At 34.8% G+C, this 19,300-nt stretch overlaps 1 long non-coding RNA gene across 1 annotated transcript; it reads left to right on the plus strand.

The window, feature by feature from the left end:
• The first annotated feature begins 12,363 nt into the window (after positions 1–12,363).
• LOC130055053 (uncharacterized) lies at positions 12,364–13,424 on the plus strand. Its single transcript, XR_008803277.1, has 2 exons — positions 12,364–12,662; positions 12,741–13,424. It is a non-coding gene; the product is annotated as an uncharacterized LOC130055053 (long non-coding RNA).
• Positions 13,425–19,300: the final 5,876 nt, after the last annotated feature.

The following is a 19,300-nucleotide window of genomic DNA, read 5'->3' on the forward strand; positions in this document are numbered from 1 at the left end:
TCGAAAAATGGCTTTGACAACTGACCCAATATCAACAGTCTAGGACTAAGAGAAAGAGGAAACAATTGCCCCCTCTAAATCTATAACGCATCCAATATGTTTTTCACCTCTCAATAAACAAGCGAGCGCGGCCTGAGGTGGGAGTCTTTGACATTTCCTATCTTGCATCTGTCATGAGTTGTCTTTAAGTTCGTAAACTTGAGTACATTGCAAACAGAAAACCATAGACGAGACAAAGACGAACGGAGTGTTACTTGTTGTAAACCCCATTTATTTATTGTCCCATAAAACATCAGCAGAGGCCCTTACCCAGATCATAATACGTCTTAAAGGGATCCTGATTGTCCTCGAGTGCTAACTATTGACACAGGGTCTTTAAAGGAAGACTAATTGAAACGCAGGCCTAAGTGATGTTTTCTTAAGAACATATGCTTTTAATGGCATTATCATTGTTAAGGACAGGACAAATATCGGATTCTGATATCACCCTTTAGTGCAATATGCGTTGAGAAATCACTCATTTTTATTCCCCGGATGGTCGCACTTCTCGTAAAAATAGGCTCAATATTTTGTTTTCTTCCTTTTATTTTCCCAGACCATTTCCCTTTTGATAGAAATCATAGAAAAAATATCGTTATTCTATAAGATAAAAATAAACTTCACAAAGCTCAAAGTTAGAATTCAATCTCTCATAATGTAGAAAGTTTCTTGATAAACGAAACATATTTTTAGAACGTTACTATCACACGAGAAATGCACTCATACAGAGACTGACTGTGATGAACATATACATGTATATAACTTTAGCGTAATTGTCTTGAGAATGTTTTACCATGGGATTCCTGAATCATAATCAATTGATTTTTATGCCTCAGAAGCAAAAATATGAATATCATAAATGTGATTCCTCTTTGTGGAGAAGTGTGGACAGGGGGGATACAATATAAATCTGTTGACCATCCATCAGGACATCTGCAAGAAAAATGGAAATGAAAATAAACGACTGTCCTAATTAAATCACGGATAGAACTGACCACGATAACCTCTCACTACACACAATCCACCATCGTAAGGAGCATCGTATCATGTTTTATTCTGATGTGAGAACACGCGGACAGGCTTCAGTTCCATGGGGAGTGTTATGTACAAGTAGATGTGGACATAATTTAGAAATTCAGACACAGATGATTTGAATATATATATATATATATATATATATATATATGAAATTTTCTGTGCTTTATATTAAATATTTCTTCACTTAGGGCAGTTATGTTCATTTAAGAGTTCATTGCTATTTCTGTGCTTTTATATATATATATATATATATATATATATATATATATATATATATATATATATAATGTCAATGAATGATGGCCGACACAACAATCCAATTATGCTTAAGTTCGGAAATGATCGACTTAAGGGTATATTCAATATCCGAGTTCGCACCAAATGTTCATATATTTTATACATGGGTCGTGGAACCATTCTTCTTGTTTACCACTGTAACAGTAACACACTTAATGAAGTGTAGCCGGTTCTCAAATTATAGGGGGTTCATATAGCAATGTATTGAAATATCATTTGATTCGTCCTAAAGACAAACCGATCGCCAGTGTTGACTTTTACCTCCATTCTAACAACATCAAAGTGAAACAGGATTGGTTATGATCTATGAAAAATAACACCAACAGTCCTGGTTAGGTTTATCAGATGATATTTATAATTGATAAAAAATATATAATCAATTACAAGAAAAACACACTGCTGCAGGTTCTTAAATCTATGGAAGTAAATTCCATTCTTAAAAGCAATATAGAACATTTGTGTGGTATTCTAAATTTGCATTCTTTCTGGGAATTATTTATTTTTAAAGGAACAAAGTGGAGAAAAAGGGAGAGAGCAGTTTAAACTTTTCTCCACTTAGAAAACAAATCCCCTGTGATGGATTCTTCTCGTATTTTGCATCAGTACCGTTCAGAACTTACATGTACATTCCTGGTATGTGTTGGTGTTCGTGAACGAGTTTGATTGACACAAAATCGTATTAATATCATCTTAGAAATTAAATTTTCTCACTTTTCTGATGCAAATATTTTCTGTACAGGTTTAATACAAGAGAAAGCGTAAAACATGGTTAAAGGCGAAAATTTAATGTAGACAGATATCGGAAAGATTCTTTGCTTATGACAGAAATTGCTAGATAACATGACTCTCGCGTGTCATCTACGTACTTACAACCAGTTTTAATTAACCACATGTATGTCCAACCCTCGCACCAAATCAAAAACTCGCGATGATGTCGTTAATACTTTTAACGCAATATCTCAGTACATTCTCTAACCCATTTCTTGATTACAATTATAAAGGTGCTCTCTTTCTAGTGATCTCTGTGTTAGTTATTAATTTCCTGATTAAGCTGTATCCAATGTCACATGTATCAAAGTTCAGCGATAACCTTTGACTTCAGACTAAAGTGTAAATTACATTAATAATGCGGACTTTTAATTTATATAAGAAGGCAATCTAAGCAATCAATGAAACAAGGCTTAAACATGACTATAAACGCATATTTGGATCTTAGTCATTCCTTCCTTAACGAGTTGGGTTGAGCAGGTTAAGTAAATCCGACTGCCTGTTGACCATACTCTTCTTTTGGTCCTCAATTAGTGATTGCTGCTTTGTGACGTCATTGGTTGTATTCGCAAAGGTTCATACGATGACAACTTTAAACCCCAATCTTTATTTTAAAAAACACCCTTCCTTTAAAGTATTTTGCTTGTTTTCACATCCACTCTCTTTTTTCGCCGACATATAGGGAAGATCATCAGATTAACCGTAAAGAAAGGTGTATCACCGAAGCAAGCATGTTGCGGCTTTACGCCCCAGCAATGGTCGTGAAGCATAAACCACCGCTTGCATTTCCCGCGCGGGGTGATACTGTTACACTCTACTCCTGTATTCTTTACGTGGATTTCCTAAGGGGATGAAAAAACCAATTCTAGAGAAAAGGAGGCCTAGATAAACGAGCTATCTATTATTAATCATTTTACCTGCATGTCTTCTGCAATATTTCATGCCACGTGGAATGAGGTTCTCCACGGTGTTGATTGATGCAGACGAGAAAATTGGTATTTACAGTAAGAAAATAAATATTTAATTGTCGATCCAAAACGCTGCATCTTCCGGCATTGAATGGAAAGTTCTTGATTAAATTCTCCAGGGCCTTCGGAACTAAAAGGAGATACACACACACGAAAAGCTCTAAAGCGCTCAAAGACGTTTTACCTGACAAGGAACGACAAATGAATGTTTGCAATAAGTCGGAGGGAGAATTACGAATTCATCAATGTTTAATATTTGTCAAACTCAATCAAACACAATTCCCTGATCTTTTAGAGTCTGGGAAGTCTTTTACGAGTGAAAACAGGTCGATAAACGTTCAATTAATGCTTTGCCGTCTAATTAAAACAGAAATAAAAGGAAAATACCGTTTTCTAAGAAACTCTGCATCACTAAGCGTGTCTGTGGAGGACTTTAACTTGTTCATTTATTATTGACAGTAATAGAATGAAAAAGTGCTTTTATTTCTTTCATTAAAACCTGCAGATCTAACTTTCTTTAAATACATTAAATGAGTGATGCAATGAATTTATCGACTCTTATATACAGAAGGGAAATTGATATTATGTTACATTTATAACTTAGTGAAAATGCGCTTATAGTCAATTGCTCTAAATAACTTTTTTGAGGAAAGAAAACCAACAAGCGTTTCTTTGATGCTTGACTTCCGCTTTTCTTCATTCATATGATACTAAACCATACCGTGACATCTCGGAAGTGATATATGTTGTACTAAATAGATTTCTGAAGCTGTTTTTGTAAACTTGACCACACGTAAAACCCAAATTTCCACTTATTTACAGCATATCCTATTTTCTGACTTGTGTTTCAGCGTGGATATTTCTTGCAAGGTACTGTGTGGTACGCATTGACGATATTAACTAATACGGATTGCCCATATCTACTTTGGAGCGGGGTTTCCGCTGCGGCATGGATAAACCGACGACCCACAAAGTGGTACATTAATTATGCAAATAGAATACTTTAGACACAAATCTATTTCCTTAAATTGACTCTTGTTCCCTCCAGCTTTTTCTTTCCTTGAAGTCCCTTGTACGAAGATGTTCTGGTGTTGGATCACTTCCGATGAAGTCAATTTCTGTAAGAACATCTGAGGCGGCTTTCCGGGTACATAGGACAGATTTCCGATAAAAGCTGAGAGGGGGAAATCAAACAAACTTACAGACAGAGATGTAACTCATTGTTCTAATCTCTCTCTCTGTCACCAGAGAGAGAGAGAGAGAGAGAGATGCAATTCAAGTGTCATTTTTGACAAGGTTAAAAAAACACAAGTTATGTTTTCGTAAAAATTATTTAGAGATTTCGTTTTAAACAATGTCCGGGTCATTAGCATGATTTAAACTCAATTAGTTTTCTATTGAAATTGAAAATACTGAAGGTAGCTTCTTGTTACCTGAGACACGCCTTAGATGGAAGTGTTTAATTTAAATTAAATCTGTGCTACAGTTCAAATTTTAACTAAAGGCGTATCTAAGTGTCCGGTAGCCAAACAAAATGTGTTACTTGTTACAATAAAAACATCTGCTACGAGTGTACATGGTCAGCTACGATAGGCCAGGAGCCCCCAGGTAGCGGCCGATACCTGAAACCAGTCGTTAATCACATAGTTACATCAAAGCACGCGACAAAAGCCTGTTGGCACGCGACCTTATAGGGGATAAACCATTGAAAGAAAGACAGCTACGGTTTCAGTAAATTTTTTATAAGTTGATAACATCTTTTTTACGTAAATATTCAGCGGATGACATAAAAAATTCAAGGAATTATGATACCTTTTTGAAGACATTTAAGTTTATTCATTGTCTTGGGTCGAGTTTTAGGTGACACTGCTTGGAACAAGATTGGCATGCTGACGCTTTAAATAGCTTTAACCGTATCAATATGCAAACACGTCAACTTCCTTATAAGAAATTTTTATCATACAAACACTCATACTTCCTCACTTACATCTTTCCTGAATAAGATATGCAAGACCAGCGATAAGGGGTCTCGATAGCATTATTTTCTTGCATTTTTAAGAGAGATGACTTTATTTCTGCGTATATGTGTTAGTCACCACGAGTGTTCTATCTACTATATTCAAAGTACTGTCTTCTTAGGACTCCACTTAAAGACTATAAACATTATACAAAAGGCGATAGTAATCTTCGAGCACCGATGTCTCCAATCTTATCTCATAAAATGAAATCTCAATCCACATGCACCTGTTATTGACAAACTAGTTAATGATGATTATTTTTCCGGGTGCATTTTTAATTTCGAGAGGAAAGAGACAACAATTTTGCAATTTTGATGACAATTTGTTAGATTACGCATTCGTTCGGAAGTATTGGTAAGATAGACGTATTGATAGCCCAGGCTTTGATTGCCGTGAATTATTGTTTCTTTCATCCCTCGTTATGGAGTTGTAAAATCTAATCGAATATGGCGGCAACAAAGGCCTCCCTTTATATTCCACCTGATTTCGTCTTTTATTTGAAAGATGCTTGGAAATGGCATAGACAAAGGGAAGACAGTTGATGGACCGAAGGCCGCAGAAAACTCGATAATTGCTAATATAATATTTTTACAACGTAATTGAAGCACTTGCTCAGATAAATACAGAACATTGTCAATGGTTAATTTTGCCTTTTACCTGTCTATGGCTCTAAGAATTTATGCTAAACCCGAAATCAATATTCGCCGTTACTGTTTTCACGAACGCCTTTATTTGGCAGATTTTCACATTATCATGCCAAGACTAGTTTTTTTTTTTCTAACAGCTTTTCATTACAGAAGGCAATTTGTGATTTAGCATTGGGTTGGACAAAAATTGTAACAAAACCACGGTCAGCTTAAAGATTTCCATGTTATCTCAAGAGTTCATCATATTTAAGAGTCCAGTCATTACGTATACACATTCACTATCAAGGTTTTAGAACCTGTCACTGTTACAATAGTCCAAAGGCTGTCGTCTGCTGTTCGCGTGCCGTCCACGAGAGGTCCCCACAAGCCCTTCACGCCTAGTTAATCCGCAGGTAAAGCCGAGAGGACCAAAGAGAAGTTCTCTGCACGAAAATGGATACTTTCAGCCGTGTACAATGAACCGTGCCGAAAAACTCCGAACAACCGTGGTTTTTAATAAAAGGATTTTTGGCTTTATCTCAACCATCTATCATCTGTTTACGAGGGCAAATCCAATTTTCGAGATATGTTCTGTTAAGTTTAATGATTTACTGAGAGGAGCCACATATTTAACGCTTTAAAAAATCAGATACAGAACTATACGGCGATTGAAATCCAAGACCTTATGAACTTTGCAAGGACTGCAGTAAGATTGAACCCCATGATCGAAATGACACTAAATTATGTTTTTTGTGTAAAATATAGAAATAAAAAGGGTCTTCTCTCTTGACAAGATCGCATACTTTTAATGAATCTTCTATTTCCTTCTTTTTTTAAGTTAAGCTAATTCAATTCTGGACGTAGAATATCGCTCAGTTTGTAAGTACTTGTGATGGCGACAAACATGTCACTGTCCGTTGTTAGAGTGTATAAATTGAAGAATATATATGTAGCTGAGTTCGAAGTTCTCCTCACGTGTGATCACGGGAAACTTACATCATAAGAAGATGTTGTAAAGGCGACTGTCAACGACTGATACATAAAGTGCATCTACTCTTAAAAACTTTACACGGGGGAACTCTCGTGAAATTCCCAGACTCTTAAAGGGTCTTATGTGTGTTTTTTCTGATGTGTATGCTTTTCTTTACAAACTCTTAAGAATCTCCTTTTCCCTAAGATTAATAATATGATCACTTACCACAGAGCTAGATTTTAAAAATATAAAGAACGACAACCGTTAATGTTATTTTCAAATTACCACTTCATGTAAAAAGAATTTCAAGTCGCATATTTAAAGAACATGACAAAAACGTCCTATTTCATCAAAAATATTTTCTCCTGAAATGATTATGATTGTTAAATGAATGCTTCCAAAATACCTTTGAATATTTGTTCAAAATCATTTAATTTAAATATATATATTGGAGGTTTTTTTTTTTAATGATAAGGTTCCCATAAAACTGTGTAATTGAGCCGGAGATCCCGTGTCTGTTGGTTGGTTACTCTCCCACATCCTTCTGTCAGGGACTCTAGGTTTAGGTAAACAATTCAAATTACTCGTTTTTCTGTTGGCATTGAATTAGAATTTTTAAAGATTGTGCAAACGCACTTAATTTAACATTATCAAAGGTGCATTAATTTTCTCAGTTGTGCTATAGAAATCTGAATGTTCTTTTGAAAGACCTCATCAGGGTGAAACGAATTCCAAGTATTTACATGGATTCGATTTCTGTAGATAGATGTTTAACAAGACAATTGCCGTTGAAGAGATGAAAGTTCATTCCAGGAACCGGCCAGACAATACCGTCACATAAAATCGATGTTCGAATTCAGGTTTTCTATAATTGACAATTTACCCAAGATGCTTTTATAAGGAAAACGAGACGAGGCTGGGCTACCTGATCGCAGAATTATCACCATGCATTCAATTATATCAAATTCTGCTTAGTGTCTTAAATGCTATCTAAAATTTTCCGATACCTCGTTTGTCAATTTGATGGGCCGTTTGCTTTACAATTCGCTATTAAACACTATCCTTTAGGTTGAGAAATAATTCATGGGTCTTTTATAAATCGGGGACTTGGCTGGCAGCGATATTGCCGTAAAAGATGCCTTATTCAATAAAGATCCGGATCTGATCGCTCTCTAGGGAGTCGAAGCAAAAACTGCGGGAATACTTGTCATCAAATATGGTCTGAATTATTGAATTATGAAAATAAAAATCTATAGTCTTATGAATCTATCCAAATCTCAAGCTTTTTCACTATTCCACTAGCAAAAATAAAGCCATGTAATTTTATGATCTTTTAAATGTTAAAGTCGCAAAAACTTGAATGATAACTGATATGTCTCTACCTGTTCGGAAACTGCGTGAAAAGTCGTGAGTGTCAGTGAAATTCTAGTAAACTACGATAAACAAAAAAGCCTGACCTGATATCTTCACTGGAGGAGGTGTCCATATAGCTAATATGTTAGCTAACTTATCAACAGTTTCTTCATTACAAGAGAAAGGAAAGGTCAACCTTTGGTGGAGCATATAGATAAGAATATAAATATTATATGTTTTTAGGTCGCAAAAAGAGGTGGATTCACAAACATTTGGCTTAGATAAGTTCCTCACCCTGTTCTTGTTTTTTAAAAAATACAGTTGATTTGTTTTTGCTATTTTCTTCTTGATCATTAATTTCAATATTTTTAAGAGACCCAACAACAGATTCATTACTTACGGATCGTTCTGCATTCCTCGCATACATAATGGAAATAGTGATTGCGCAAAAAGGTTTATGTACATCTATTCAAAGTCTTTGTCTATCCTAGAAGCAAGGGCTTTGAAATTTCTTTTCAGTCTGTTTTGAAAATGTTAGTCTAGAATTCCAATTCTAAATTACGTTTTAAAACCATTTAGTCTTCATTTGTAATCACATTGTTACAAAAAAAATGTTGAAATCAATGCATGTTGTTGAAAAAAATCTTTGAAAACAAGAAGCTTTCCGTGGGTCTAAGCCACTTGTTTTAATCGATTCCTATCTTTTGCCCTCGCCCACTGTTAAAACATAAAACTTTTAATTTTCTTTATTGCTCCATTTATAACATTATTGAAAAAACTTTAAAGCTATCACTGTGGTGTCATCCGATATCATAATCTGTGAAAAGGAAAGAGCATCTGCTCCACCGTTTTCAAGGCGATGTCTTTGATTTTGCTGAAAGACTTTTTGTGCATCTTGACACTGGATGCCACCATTACATTTCTCGCTTGTGCTCTCGTATTCCACGTGGCTTTGGTGGAAAATACGCTCCCCTGACTATTAACGGACGCCCGCTGACTGTTATAATGCAGTTTAACACTTTATTACACTGCTTCAACGAGGGGAAAGACAATGAAACATATTTCAATCGTCAGCCGTTTTATACTAGAATATCATAAAATATCAGATTTTATAGACAAGACTGTGCAAGACAGAGACATCATACGAATTCGATATCTCCATCTCTTGTGAGGAGAAAAAATATCTTTTTTTATACACCCAAGAAAAACCTGGGTGATTGAATTTCAAGGAAAGTTTCACCTGTTTATATAACTGCACACCTTTCCTTCAACAATAGGCGACACGCTGATTCAGAGTCAGGTAGTCGGCTGGATGGACAAACTATCCATTTGAAGATAAACTTATCCAGAGTACAATTAGTGAAAACCTTCCTTTCTGTTTTCATTGAATCGAGAAATCTTCAGATTGCTTGATATGGCAGATAAAATATACATTACTGCAGACTGAAACATTTTGTTACAGAACCATATCAAAGGATGGTCCCAAGGGGCATTGTTAAAATCATCTCAGTTTAATTGGGTCTCAGAAAGAAATTCTCTGTCTTGTGGGGACGGATGTAACTGGTTAATGAATGACTGCGCAAAGCTGTTAACAGACAATGAAAGAATCACTGCAGAATGATAAAAGACGGAATTCAAACCCGAAAAAATATTTACTTTCGATAATTACAACAAAAACGTTTCGTTAGAAGACGCGGCTTGATAACTTTCAATTTATCTTATTCATTGGCATAATCGAGAAAAAGGGGTGCAATCGATTGTCCCCTATGGGCGTTTTAACGAAACTATTGTGCGACATCGATTTAAGATGTACCTTTTCCGCAACGCAATTAAGAAAGGTGATGGCGATGGGGTATACAGGTTACGCGGTCTCTAAATCAGCAGGCAGCTGAAGGACAGAATAGCGAATATCGATGAGGCTGCCTCGGTAAGACGTTGGAAGACACCAGCCCATTGCTACCTTACGCGCGCAGCAATTCTCAAAATTGCGCTTGATTGGCGGCATACAACATCCCGTCCGGTTTCACGACTAAGGGGTATTCAATAAACCAAGAAAGAGGCGAGAAATTTCCGGTTTTCCGTTAGAAAATCCATTCAATGGAGTCGTTAATGGAACCAAACACTTGTTTTTCTCATCTTCAAATGTCCAAAGAAAGTTTATTAATTTCATTTTATTGATATTAACATTAACCATATATTCAATGACCGCGGTCTGGGAAAATTGCTCCTTAAGTTGGTCAGAGCGTACTGCAAGTCCATTGAATTAACCTACAGAACCAAATATTAATAGTTTGATAGGTCTTTGGACGGGTTACTAATTTTTATCATAAAACAGCCAACACCTTTGTTGTTTGCTATATTATTCGGTATCTTAAAAAATCTATCACACACAGAGAGAGAGAGAGAGAGAGAGAGAGAGAGAGAGTATAAAAAGAAGAATAACGACAGAACACTGAAAACACCAAATGTGTTGAATTCATGTCGATCACAACCATTACGCAGAAAGTATTTTGAGATTGCAGTTGAAGGGGGATAAGGCCAAACTATTATGATAAAGGAGGGAGACGGATAAGAGCTACATTTGCGTTATTTAGGTACCATTTTCATTTCATGCAAGAATACTGTTATTAGGGAATAGGAGGGGACAGGTCCTATAGTCATTATATCCCCATTTAATATTTACGTTTTCCTAAGAAATTCCACTTGATATTTAAGTAGCGATTTTAAAGTTTTGAAAGTGTATCAGGTATTGGTGCAGTATATCAATTATTTATACTAACATATCGTAAACGAATAAAAAATCGAAAAAGTATTTCATAATACAGAAAAGGTGTCTTAAAACGACAGTGGAGATGTCTGCAATAAAGCACGGTAACGATTTCAAACGTAATGTTTTATTCAGGTAAAACTGAGCACACTCTGTGTCTTTGATTTCGTTGAAACGCATATTAAGTACGGTGTTTACAAGGTATCTTATTCCAGATAACTAAGACTTGATCAAGCATTGTTTCCCTTCATCCTTCACGGAATGTTATTTACTCTATACTTGACGCCTGTTACTTGAAACCCGACTAACAGGATTCATCTAGAAACGGAAGCAGTATTTCAGTGTGTTACAAACTTGCGTTTTCATCAAATATTTGGAAGACTTTAAGTGGAATTTAGTCAACCTTACTCACGAAAATTGACACAAAAAGAAATCAATTAAACAAACGGAATTGGCATTTTAAAGTATGACATCTTAGAAGAGTGTCGAGCGCTACTCTGTATTGGCAAACCTAATATTCTCAATAAAATCTACATAACAGCTAAAAGCCTTTTCAAAAGGTGCACTTCCGGTCTGGAATGTGGCCATTGTTTTGGGTATTGGGAAGGTTCTGAAAACAAAAGATGTATTAAGAATGAAGATGTTATATCAGAGACGGGAGAATGGGGCGATGCTCTCTTTCCCTGTGACACCACCATTTCTCGATATTCAGAGTAAATGTCTTACCATTCGATTTGCATAGCATACACTCTACACCAGATAGTTCTCACGAGCACCACAGACAGGACTATAGAGACGTTCTATTTCACAATATTGGTTATCAGAAATAAATTGTACTACATGAATACATTTTTAAGAATATGCAGAAATTAACCCCTCCCCCCACTTTATCATGCATTTATAGAATTATCATTGAAGACGTTATATTTCTTTTAAAAATTGCATTTCCATTTAAAACCCTCATACATGTATATAGCCTATAATGCAATGTTTGTCATTTTAGTGCGATGTCACATATTGACGCATATTTATTTAACAGAAAAAGAATAAATGCATTTTATAAATCATTTACATTTTAATTATTTAAAACTAGAATTAAAGTAAAATATAACACTAGCAACTGAATATAAATTATGCATAAAATATTTTGATATAAACATTTTATGAATTTCAATTCTAAAAAATATTACAAATAAAAACTACATTTATTTTCCCTTAAACTGATTCCTAATTTGGAATATGATGTCAAAAATCGGGGGGGGGGGGTTAAACACCAAACTTGTAAATCAAAATGATTTTCATGTATTTACAACATTAGCTAATATATGGAATGACATAAATTTTAAGCACCTCGGCATCAGCCTCCTCTCTGACGCTGACCTCGTCCAAAGCAGTCGAAGAAATACATGTGATTTGAGAAGTATTTTTGTGTGAATCGCCTGTCCCATGGCTGCTGTGTTGTATTGTTTTATCGAGTGCTCGTTCCTTACATTAGTTTCCGGGACGGTACGCGTTTGCGCACACGGAGTCAAATTCCATATGCACCATGTTTACAGTGAATGTGTGTGAAACTGTTCTGTACAATTGAACCGTGACCGTGGCTGTTGTAAAATTGATTGCAATTGTCATACTTCATTGTGCAATGGAGCTAAATATTGGGTTAATTTAAAATAACCATCCGACGATTACCCGGGGTTGTCAATTTTGAACATGTTGATTAATGGTGTGCCAAGACGTGCTGTAAATGGCATCCCCAGAATTCTTGCTATATGCCTCGGCAAGTACTCGCCAAAAAAGTTTAAACTTGTTTTGCTGGTGGGTTTTTTTCTGTATAGATGTGATTTAAAAAAAAAAAATAACTGTCATTGTAATATCATGCTTGTCTATCAACAGGTTGAAACAGACATTGCCATGAATGTTTAGCTCAACGTAATTGGTTGATTTGGTGTTGTGACATTAACTAAAACAAGCGTGATATAGCACATGATTTCTTTTAATTAGAACAACACTTCATTTCATTTAAACAGAATTGTACATGTACCTGATTTCATTGAATTAGAACAGCACTTTATTTCATTTAAACAGAAGGTACCTTATTTCATTTAATTAGAATAACACTTTATTTCCCTCAATTAGAATGGTACATGATTTCAATTAAGGTAGCTCCATCACAGATGACGTCATAGGTTTTTTGCAAAATCTTCAATCAATTAGATTTTATACATGATAAAATATGTCTTCTGTAGGATTTTTATTTATGAGTACATTTGTACAATAAAAAAAATGGTACGCTATTTCATACAGAAAAATCTTATATTTTCTATGAATATTCAATTATCAATGTTACAAAATGTTGTCAGGACAAGAATTTTTATGCAGATATTTCTCAATTGTATGTCTTTTATATGTTAATTTCCCAGATATTCACAATTAAGATAAAAGCAAAACTTTTGTCATTTTAACCAGTTTTATATGCTTTTTATTATGCTGTTTAACGAAAATGTGTGGTTTTCTGGTGTTGACATATACTTCTGCATATTTATGTATGTCTGACACCTATAAAACAATGGCAATATATATATTTTCTTTGGTTATTGGTTAAATTCATCTACATTATTTGGGTATTAATACACATTTTCTACTTTGAATCCATAATAACACGAAGGCACTTGAGGGTGTAGTAACTTTAATCAGAATAGTGCTTAATTTTATTTAAACAGAGTAGTACTTGATTTCATTTTATCCGAATAATCATGTTTAATTCATTCAAGCAGAATTGTACTTGATTTCAACAGAACAACATTTGATTTCATTTAAAAATGGTTTTTGATTTTAATGAAACAGAAAAGTACTTGGTTTCATTTCAATAACGAACAATTAATCTCATAACTCCACAAATTAAGAGTAGGAAAAACACGGAACTCTGGACATACCAGAGGTGGGGTCAAATGTCTACATGTAGGAGGAGTAATCATCTCCTGTGGACCGGCCACACCTGCCGTGAGCCCTATATTTCATTTTTTAAGCGGAGTAAACCGTAGTCAAAATCAGTGTGCCAAGAACGCCCTAACAATCGGTATATGAAACAAATCAAATAGCATTTGACAGGTTGTTTGGGAAATCATTATAGATCATTATAACGACTTCAAAATTTGCGAAATACTGACTTTAATCGAGACTGTTGAAACCACTGTAACACCAGCTTGTTTGTCAATAGCCTGTCTCGATTTACAAACTGACCATACGTAGAACAAGCTCTTGTGTATCGAATCAGTTGAGAAATTTAAAAAAGCATATGCACGTGATAATGGAATATTGCTACATAAATATGAGAAGATGACAATGGGGAAGCTGAAATCATCTCGTGCTGTTAGATTGCCGTTAACATCTATGTTCAGTAACATATCTAAGTATGAGGAAAATGTGGAAGACTCTGTGGTGTCTGTTACTTTGAGTTCACTGGGATATATAGATATAGAGTTGACATATAAATGAAAATTATCATTGTTAATAGAAAAAATGTTGATATATCTAAATGTCAAGTTGAAGGCCACAGCAAGAGATTCCTTCTTTTTATGCAGAAGCTTTTGAATAAATTCTACCTCGTAAGAATATATATATAAATATGCCAACTAATAAAGGGGCATAGTTCGTGCCCATGTGAATTCCAACAGACTACGAATGAACGAGGAACTGAAGAATCTATTTTGATTTCAACTTCAGAGTAGAAACAGAGTGGTGTTTAACAAAGTAATTTTTGCATGACCGATCACAAAGTATGAATATTTCCTTTATCCATTTTTATTGAAGAAGCAATTTTCTATGGTGTCAAAAAGTTTAGTCTTTAATTCATCGTGAGGAATGGTCATGTAGAGTATTGAAAAATCATACGTTTTGATGATGTTGATTTAAGGAAAGTTTTGTGATTTAGGATAATTTTGAATCCACAAAAACAGTGATTAATTACTTTTCTAAATCAGTTCCATTAGGTTTATGCAATGAGATATCTAACATTGTCCTTGTCTAAGAAAAAATCAAACATCTACAGAAAGAAATGACATTCAGGAATCAAGGACTTGTTTGCAAGACAAAGGACTTCTACTCTCTGCAATGGCCGAACTTCCAGAAACAGGAAACGTCAAAGAGTAGTGGCACCAGACAAAGCACACAGAGAAGGAAATTAAATAAGATTCTTTTTAAATAACGGCTTTTCTAATGGACGGCACTTAAGGTTCAGGTAAATGCGGATTGGTATTAATGAGATGTAAATCTGCTGGCCACATAACATGAAAAGAATATTAGATCTTTCAGGCACATGGCCATTTCTGTCTTCTGTTTGCGTAAATCATCTTAAAAATTCGCAGGAAATTAGAGGTGTTAAGTAAAAAGGGAAGGAGAGTTATATGCAAATTTTAAATTGTATATATTAACACGGCATGGGTCTAAGATCACGGATGATTGGACGGTTGCTGTAATACTGATTTAAATTTCAAATCATTCCATGTGCGTTTATACTCTCCAATATAGTCGGTCAACAATGTATATGATAGTAGAGAAAATGGTTTATCTTTTTTTTTAAAATCATGTTATTTCTGATAAAATTCTAAGAAGAAGATGACAGAAGAAATCTGCAATATGAATATAACTTAAAATTCTTTTTTCTGGCAAATAGGATGATATACATGTATTCAAAATCATTTATGGAAATAAGACTGTGCATTGTAATTAAAAACATATTGAAAAATTTAGAAATTGTGTAATTCAAATATTGCATTCATTTCCTGCCTCGTACATATCCTGATTTAAAGCTTTGGAAGAGATTTTCTCTCTCGATAATTATACAAGCTAAGAGAAAAAAAACCAACAACTTTAAAATAATAGAATCTAGCCACACATAGCTGATGTATCAGATTCATTTGAAGATATTGTTTTCATTATTTAACAATACCTATTATTTTCTTTTCCATCCACGTAAGATGTAAAATGAACAATCGTCTTATCTTATTGGATGAGGAGCTCGAGGCTTGTCTAAATGATCTGGTTTTCTTAACGCCCTAGCTATTGATTATCTTTTCTTATGCCATCTTGTCGACATAAGAAGGCGTTTCTTCGGCTAATCAGTTCTCTCAAGAAAACCTCTTACAAGTAAATATTCAACAGCCTTCGTGGAGAGATTACGTAGCAATCCAACAAGACGCGCCGAATACAAGCACTAATGACATCAATCTCTAATGAGAAATAATAGCTATTAATAGGAAATGTTTAAAAAAGATCTGTTGGGAAGAATTACTTGCATGGTATCTAAATATTCCTCAATTAAACACAAGAAGAACAGCCCTATTATTCAAGAAGCTGATCTCAGATACTGACACCATACTTAGTAGAGGGAATTAAGTCAAGGTTGAATTATACTCGAGGTGTTGTGTACTATAATTTCTTATTTTTGGACGCGAGTGTTCTTCGTATTCTTACAAATTGGTCTCATTCTTTTAATATACAGGTCATCAAAATCCCGTCTTTCGAAATAAATAATGAAAAAAATAACACTTTCTGCCTCCTACTTTAAAGATAAATTTTGATGCTACTTTAAAGTAGTGAAAATGTTCATTTTCTTCATTTATTCAGACTTATAGATCTGTAGTTGGACAAGGAATTTATTTTATGAGTAGGGCAAGATATATATTGTTTGTTTATTCAATGTTTTATTTATACATTCCCCCACCCTCACATTTTTCGTAGAAAGAGACTACAAAAGAGTACCAGTCAAGGACGATAACCCAGCACATGTAGAGAACTACTGAAAAAGTTTTTATTCAGACCCGGTGGAATTAAAATACTTGTATTAAAATGGTTTCGTCAAATAATGCAAGCAGATAATCTGGTCTAAAATACAACCCTTCAACAAACAAATTGCTTACATGTCGCTTTTTTCATCGTAGATCGATAAAGACGTTTTTCAAATATCACATAGAACAATGGGATTTATTCAAGTGCTCTACTGTTAACTGAGAAAAAAATGTCGGAAATAAAGAGGAAATTTAGTTGAATTTTGTTTTTCTATATTTTTCCTCCATGTAATATACTCACTGAGTGAAAGTGAATTAAGATTTGTCAGCGATTCACAGATTTAAAAAAAAAGAAAAAGTGTCATAGTATTTGTTCGTTGTTGCAGGATTCTAAATTCATAGAAAAGATGGAATTGTATTTTAAATGAATTTCCCCCTTCGCATTCACTGCAAAGCTCTGTACGCTTCTCTGATACAGAGTAACTCGACAATACGTAGAATTATTCATGAAATCTCCAGGATGATCTTTGGAAATAAACAAACAGCGTCAATCATGTAAAACAATGAAGTATTCCAGATCCGGATATCCTACCCAAGGAACGAGCTCGAGGTGTCTGATGAATGTTCACGGGTGTGATGAAAGCTAAAGGAAATTGGCGCCAAAGACGAACAACCACAGCCTAGTGGGGAGTCATTGAGCCTTCGCATTGACACAGTCCTCCTACGTTAGATTTTAAGGCGGCGTGACGAAATGATCAGTTGACAATTAGCATGAGAGACAATCGTCTCCACAGCGATCTGAAAAAGCTGCAGAAAGACTTAGAAACATCCATTGATACGATGACAACGTACATATAGCTTTTCAATCAAATTCTTGTCAAGATAATAGAGAGAGACTAGTTAGATTTAAAGCATCAACTTGTGTTTTATTGAGGGTCTGAAAGCATGAAGACGAACGGAAAATTGATTGGACGACGGGTGGCTAGTAGTGGAGAATTCAACATGAAAGCTTTAGTTAATCTAGTGAAGAGTTAATCAGGACTTGTCCTCGTCCTTTGTGTGTAATGCTACACCCTAAAAGCTTAGGATAATCACTTTAAAAATAATGTCAGTCTCTTTATAATCTTCCATCTTTTAGCAACAAAAAACCTCTTCTATGTTATATACCCCCACACAGAGCATGCCTTGTCCTATAGTGCAATGATTCATCGCCAATTTTTCGATATGTTTTCCAAGGTAATTAAATCTTAGTTTGTTTAGGTTTCTCACCATCTACATAAACTTCCTTCAGCCTTCTTTATTATTTGTTACACGTCAAATGTATGATATAACCGAGTCATAACCTCTGATTTGTAACCCCATTCATTCATATACTGTCGTAAGTGAAGGTGTTTCATTAAGGAAAGATTTTGACCGAGTGTTTCACAAGACAAATAATTACGCTGCTGACAATTGATGAAGAAGTGATAATTTGATTCGGGTGCTGAAAGACGTCCGTGGCAAGATACCGCTGAATCTACGGTAATTGGCGACATCAGGTAAGCCTTGACGTCATATTTACCTCAAAGACCATTCAGATGGTCTCAACAACCTCTCACATGCATGCCTCTAATACGTATATCAAGAAATTGCTGCTTATATAGGTATAATAACTGGAATTATTATTTTTTCACATACACACTGTTAGAAGTAATGATACTGCTCTTGATACACAACTGAACATTTTTGTCTCTATGTAGTTATTGATTTTCTTAAACATTAAATAAGTTTTGAGGCATTAAGAAGATAATGTTTATTACTGTCACACTGCGTCTTTTAAATGTAAAACAGCATAAGTCAGAAAGATTTTCCCCTCTTGTCAGTTAAAGCTGAGTATTTTGCATATATTTTTTCACAGAAGGTGGTGCCCTTTTAGCAGTTTTATATAAAGAATGCCCCCTTTATAGGGCATTTCATTTCTGAATAGTGTGTGGAGTCTCCAACATTTTTTTTTTACAGTGTCCGAATTCATATATGTAAGAGTAACATTTTTTATTCCGTTTTGCGTCCACGAAATATTATACACCTTGAGTTGGAAAAAGAGACAAACGTTTTCGAATTTCCAATACCTATTCGTACATATAACGAGAACTATAATTTTCATGGGCATTATTTGGCCTAGACAGAATTTGTGTTTTACGTCCCATTCGAGAATTGTTCACTTCTATAGAGACAGCACCAGGTTGAATACCACAAATTTTGTGGTGCTTACCGTCGTAGCAGTGAGGGTTCTTTATCGTGTCAACTCCCATCGTGACACGGGGCTTCCGTTTTAAGGGATATATCCGGAAGATCCCGTCACCTTCTAATGCCGGATTTTTGGCATGAAATTAGTAAAAATGTGGTCAATCTGCAGTTTCAGCTGAAATATTCGTCCATCATGACTTAAATTTGTATTTTGAAGTACATGGCATGCTCACATTATTTGAACAGTCCGTGGTCTTTCTGTATCTTTGGTTTTATTTCTTGGTTTTTGCTTTTCCTGGCCGATAGAGCCTCACGCAAAACTGATCAAAATATCAATCTGGCGTAACTAGGAGTGAACTTTTGACCAGTATACATGTACGCTTAATTTCTTAACATTATTAGTTTTGTAACTTGTCACTAATGTAATCATATTTTCTGAGC

This window comes from Ostrea edulis, chromosome 5, assembly GCF_947568905.1.
Source record: "Ostrea edulis chromosome 5, xbOstEdul1.1, whole genome shotgun sequence".
Lineage (NCBI taxonomy): Eukaryota > Metazoa > Mollusca > Bivalvia > Ostreida > Ostreidae > Ostrea > Ostrea edulis.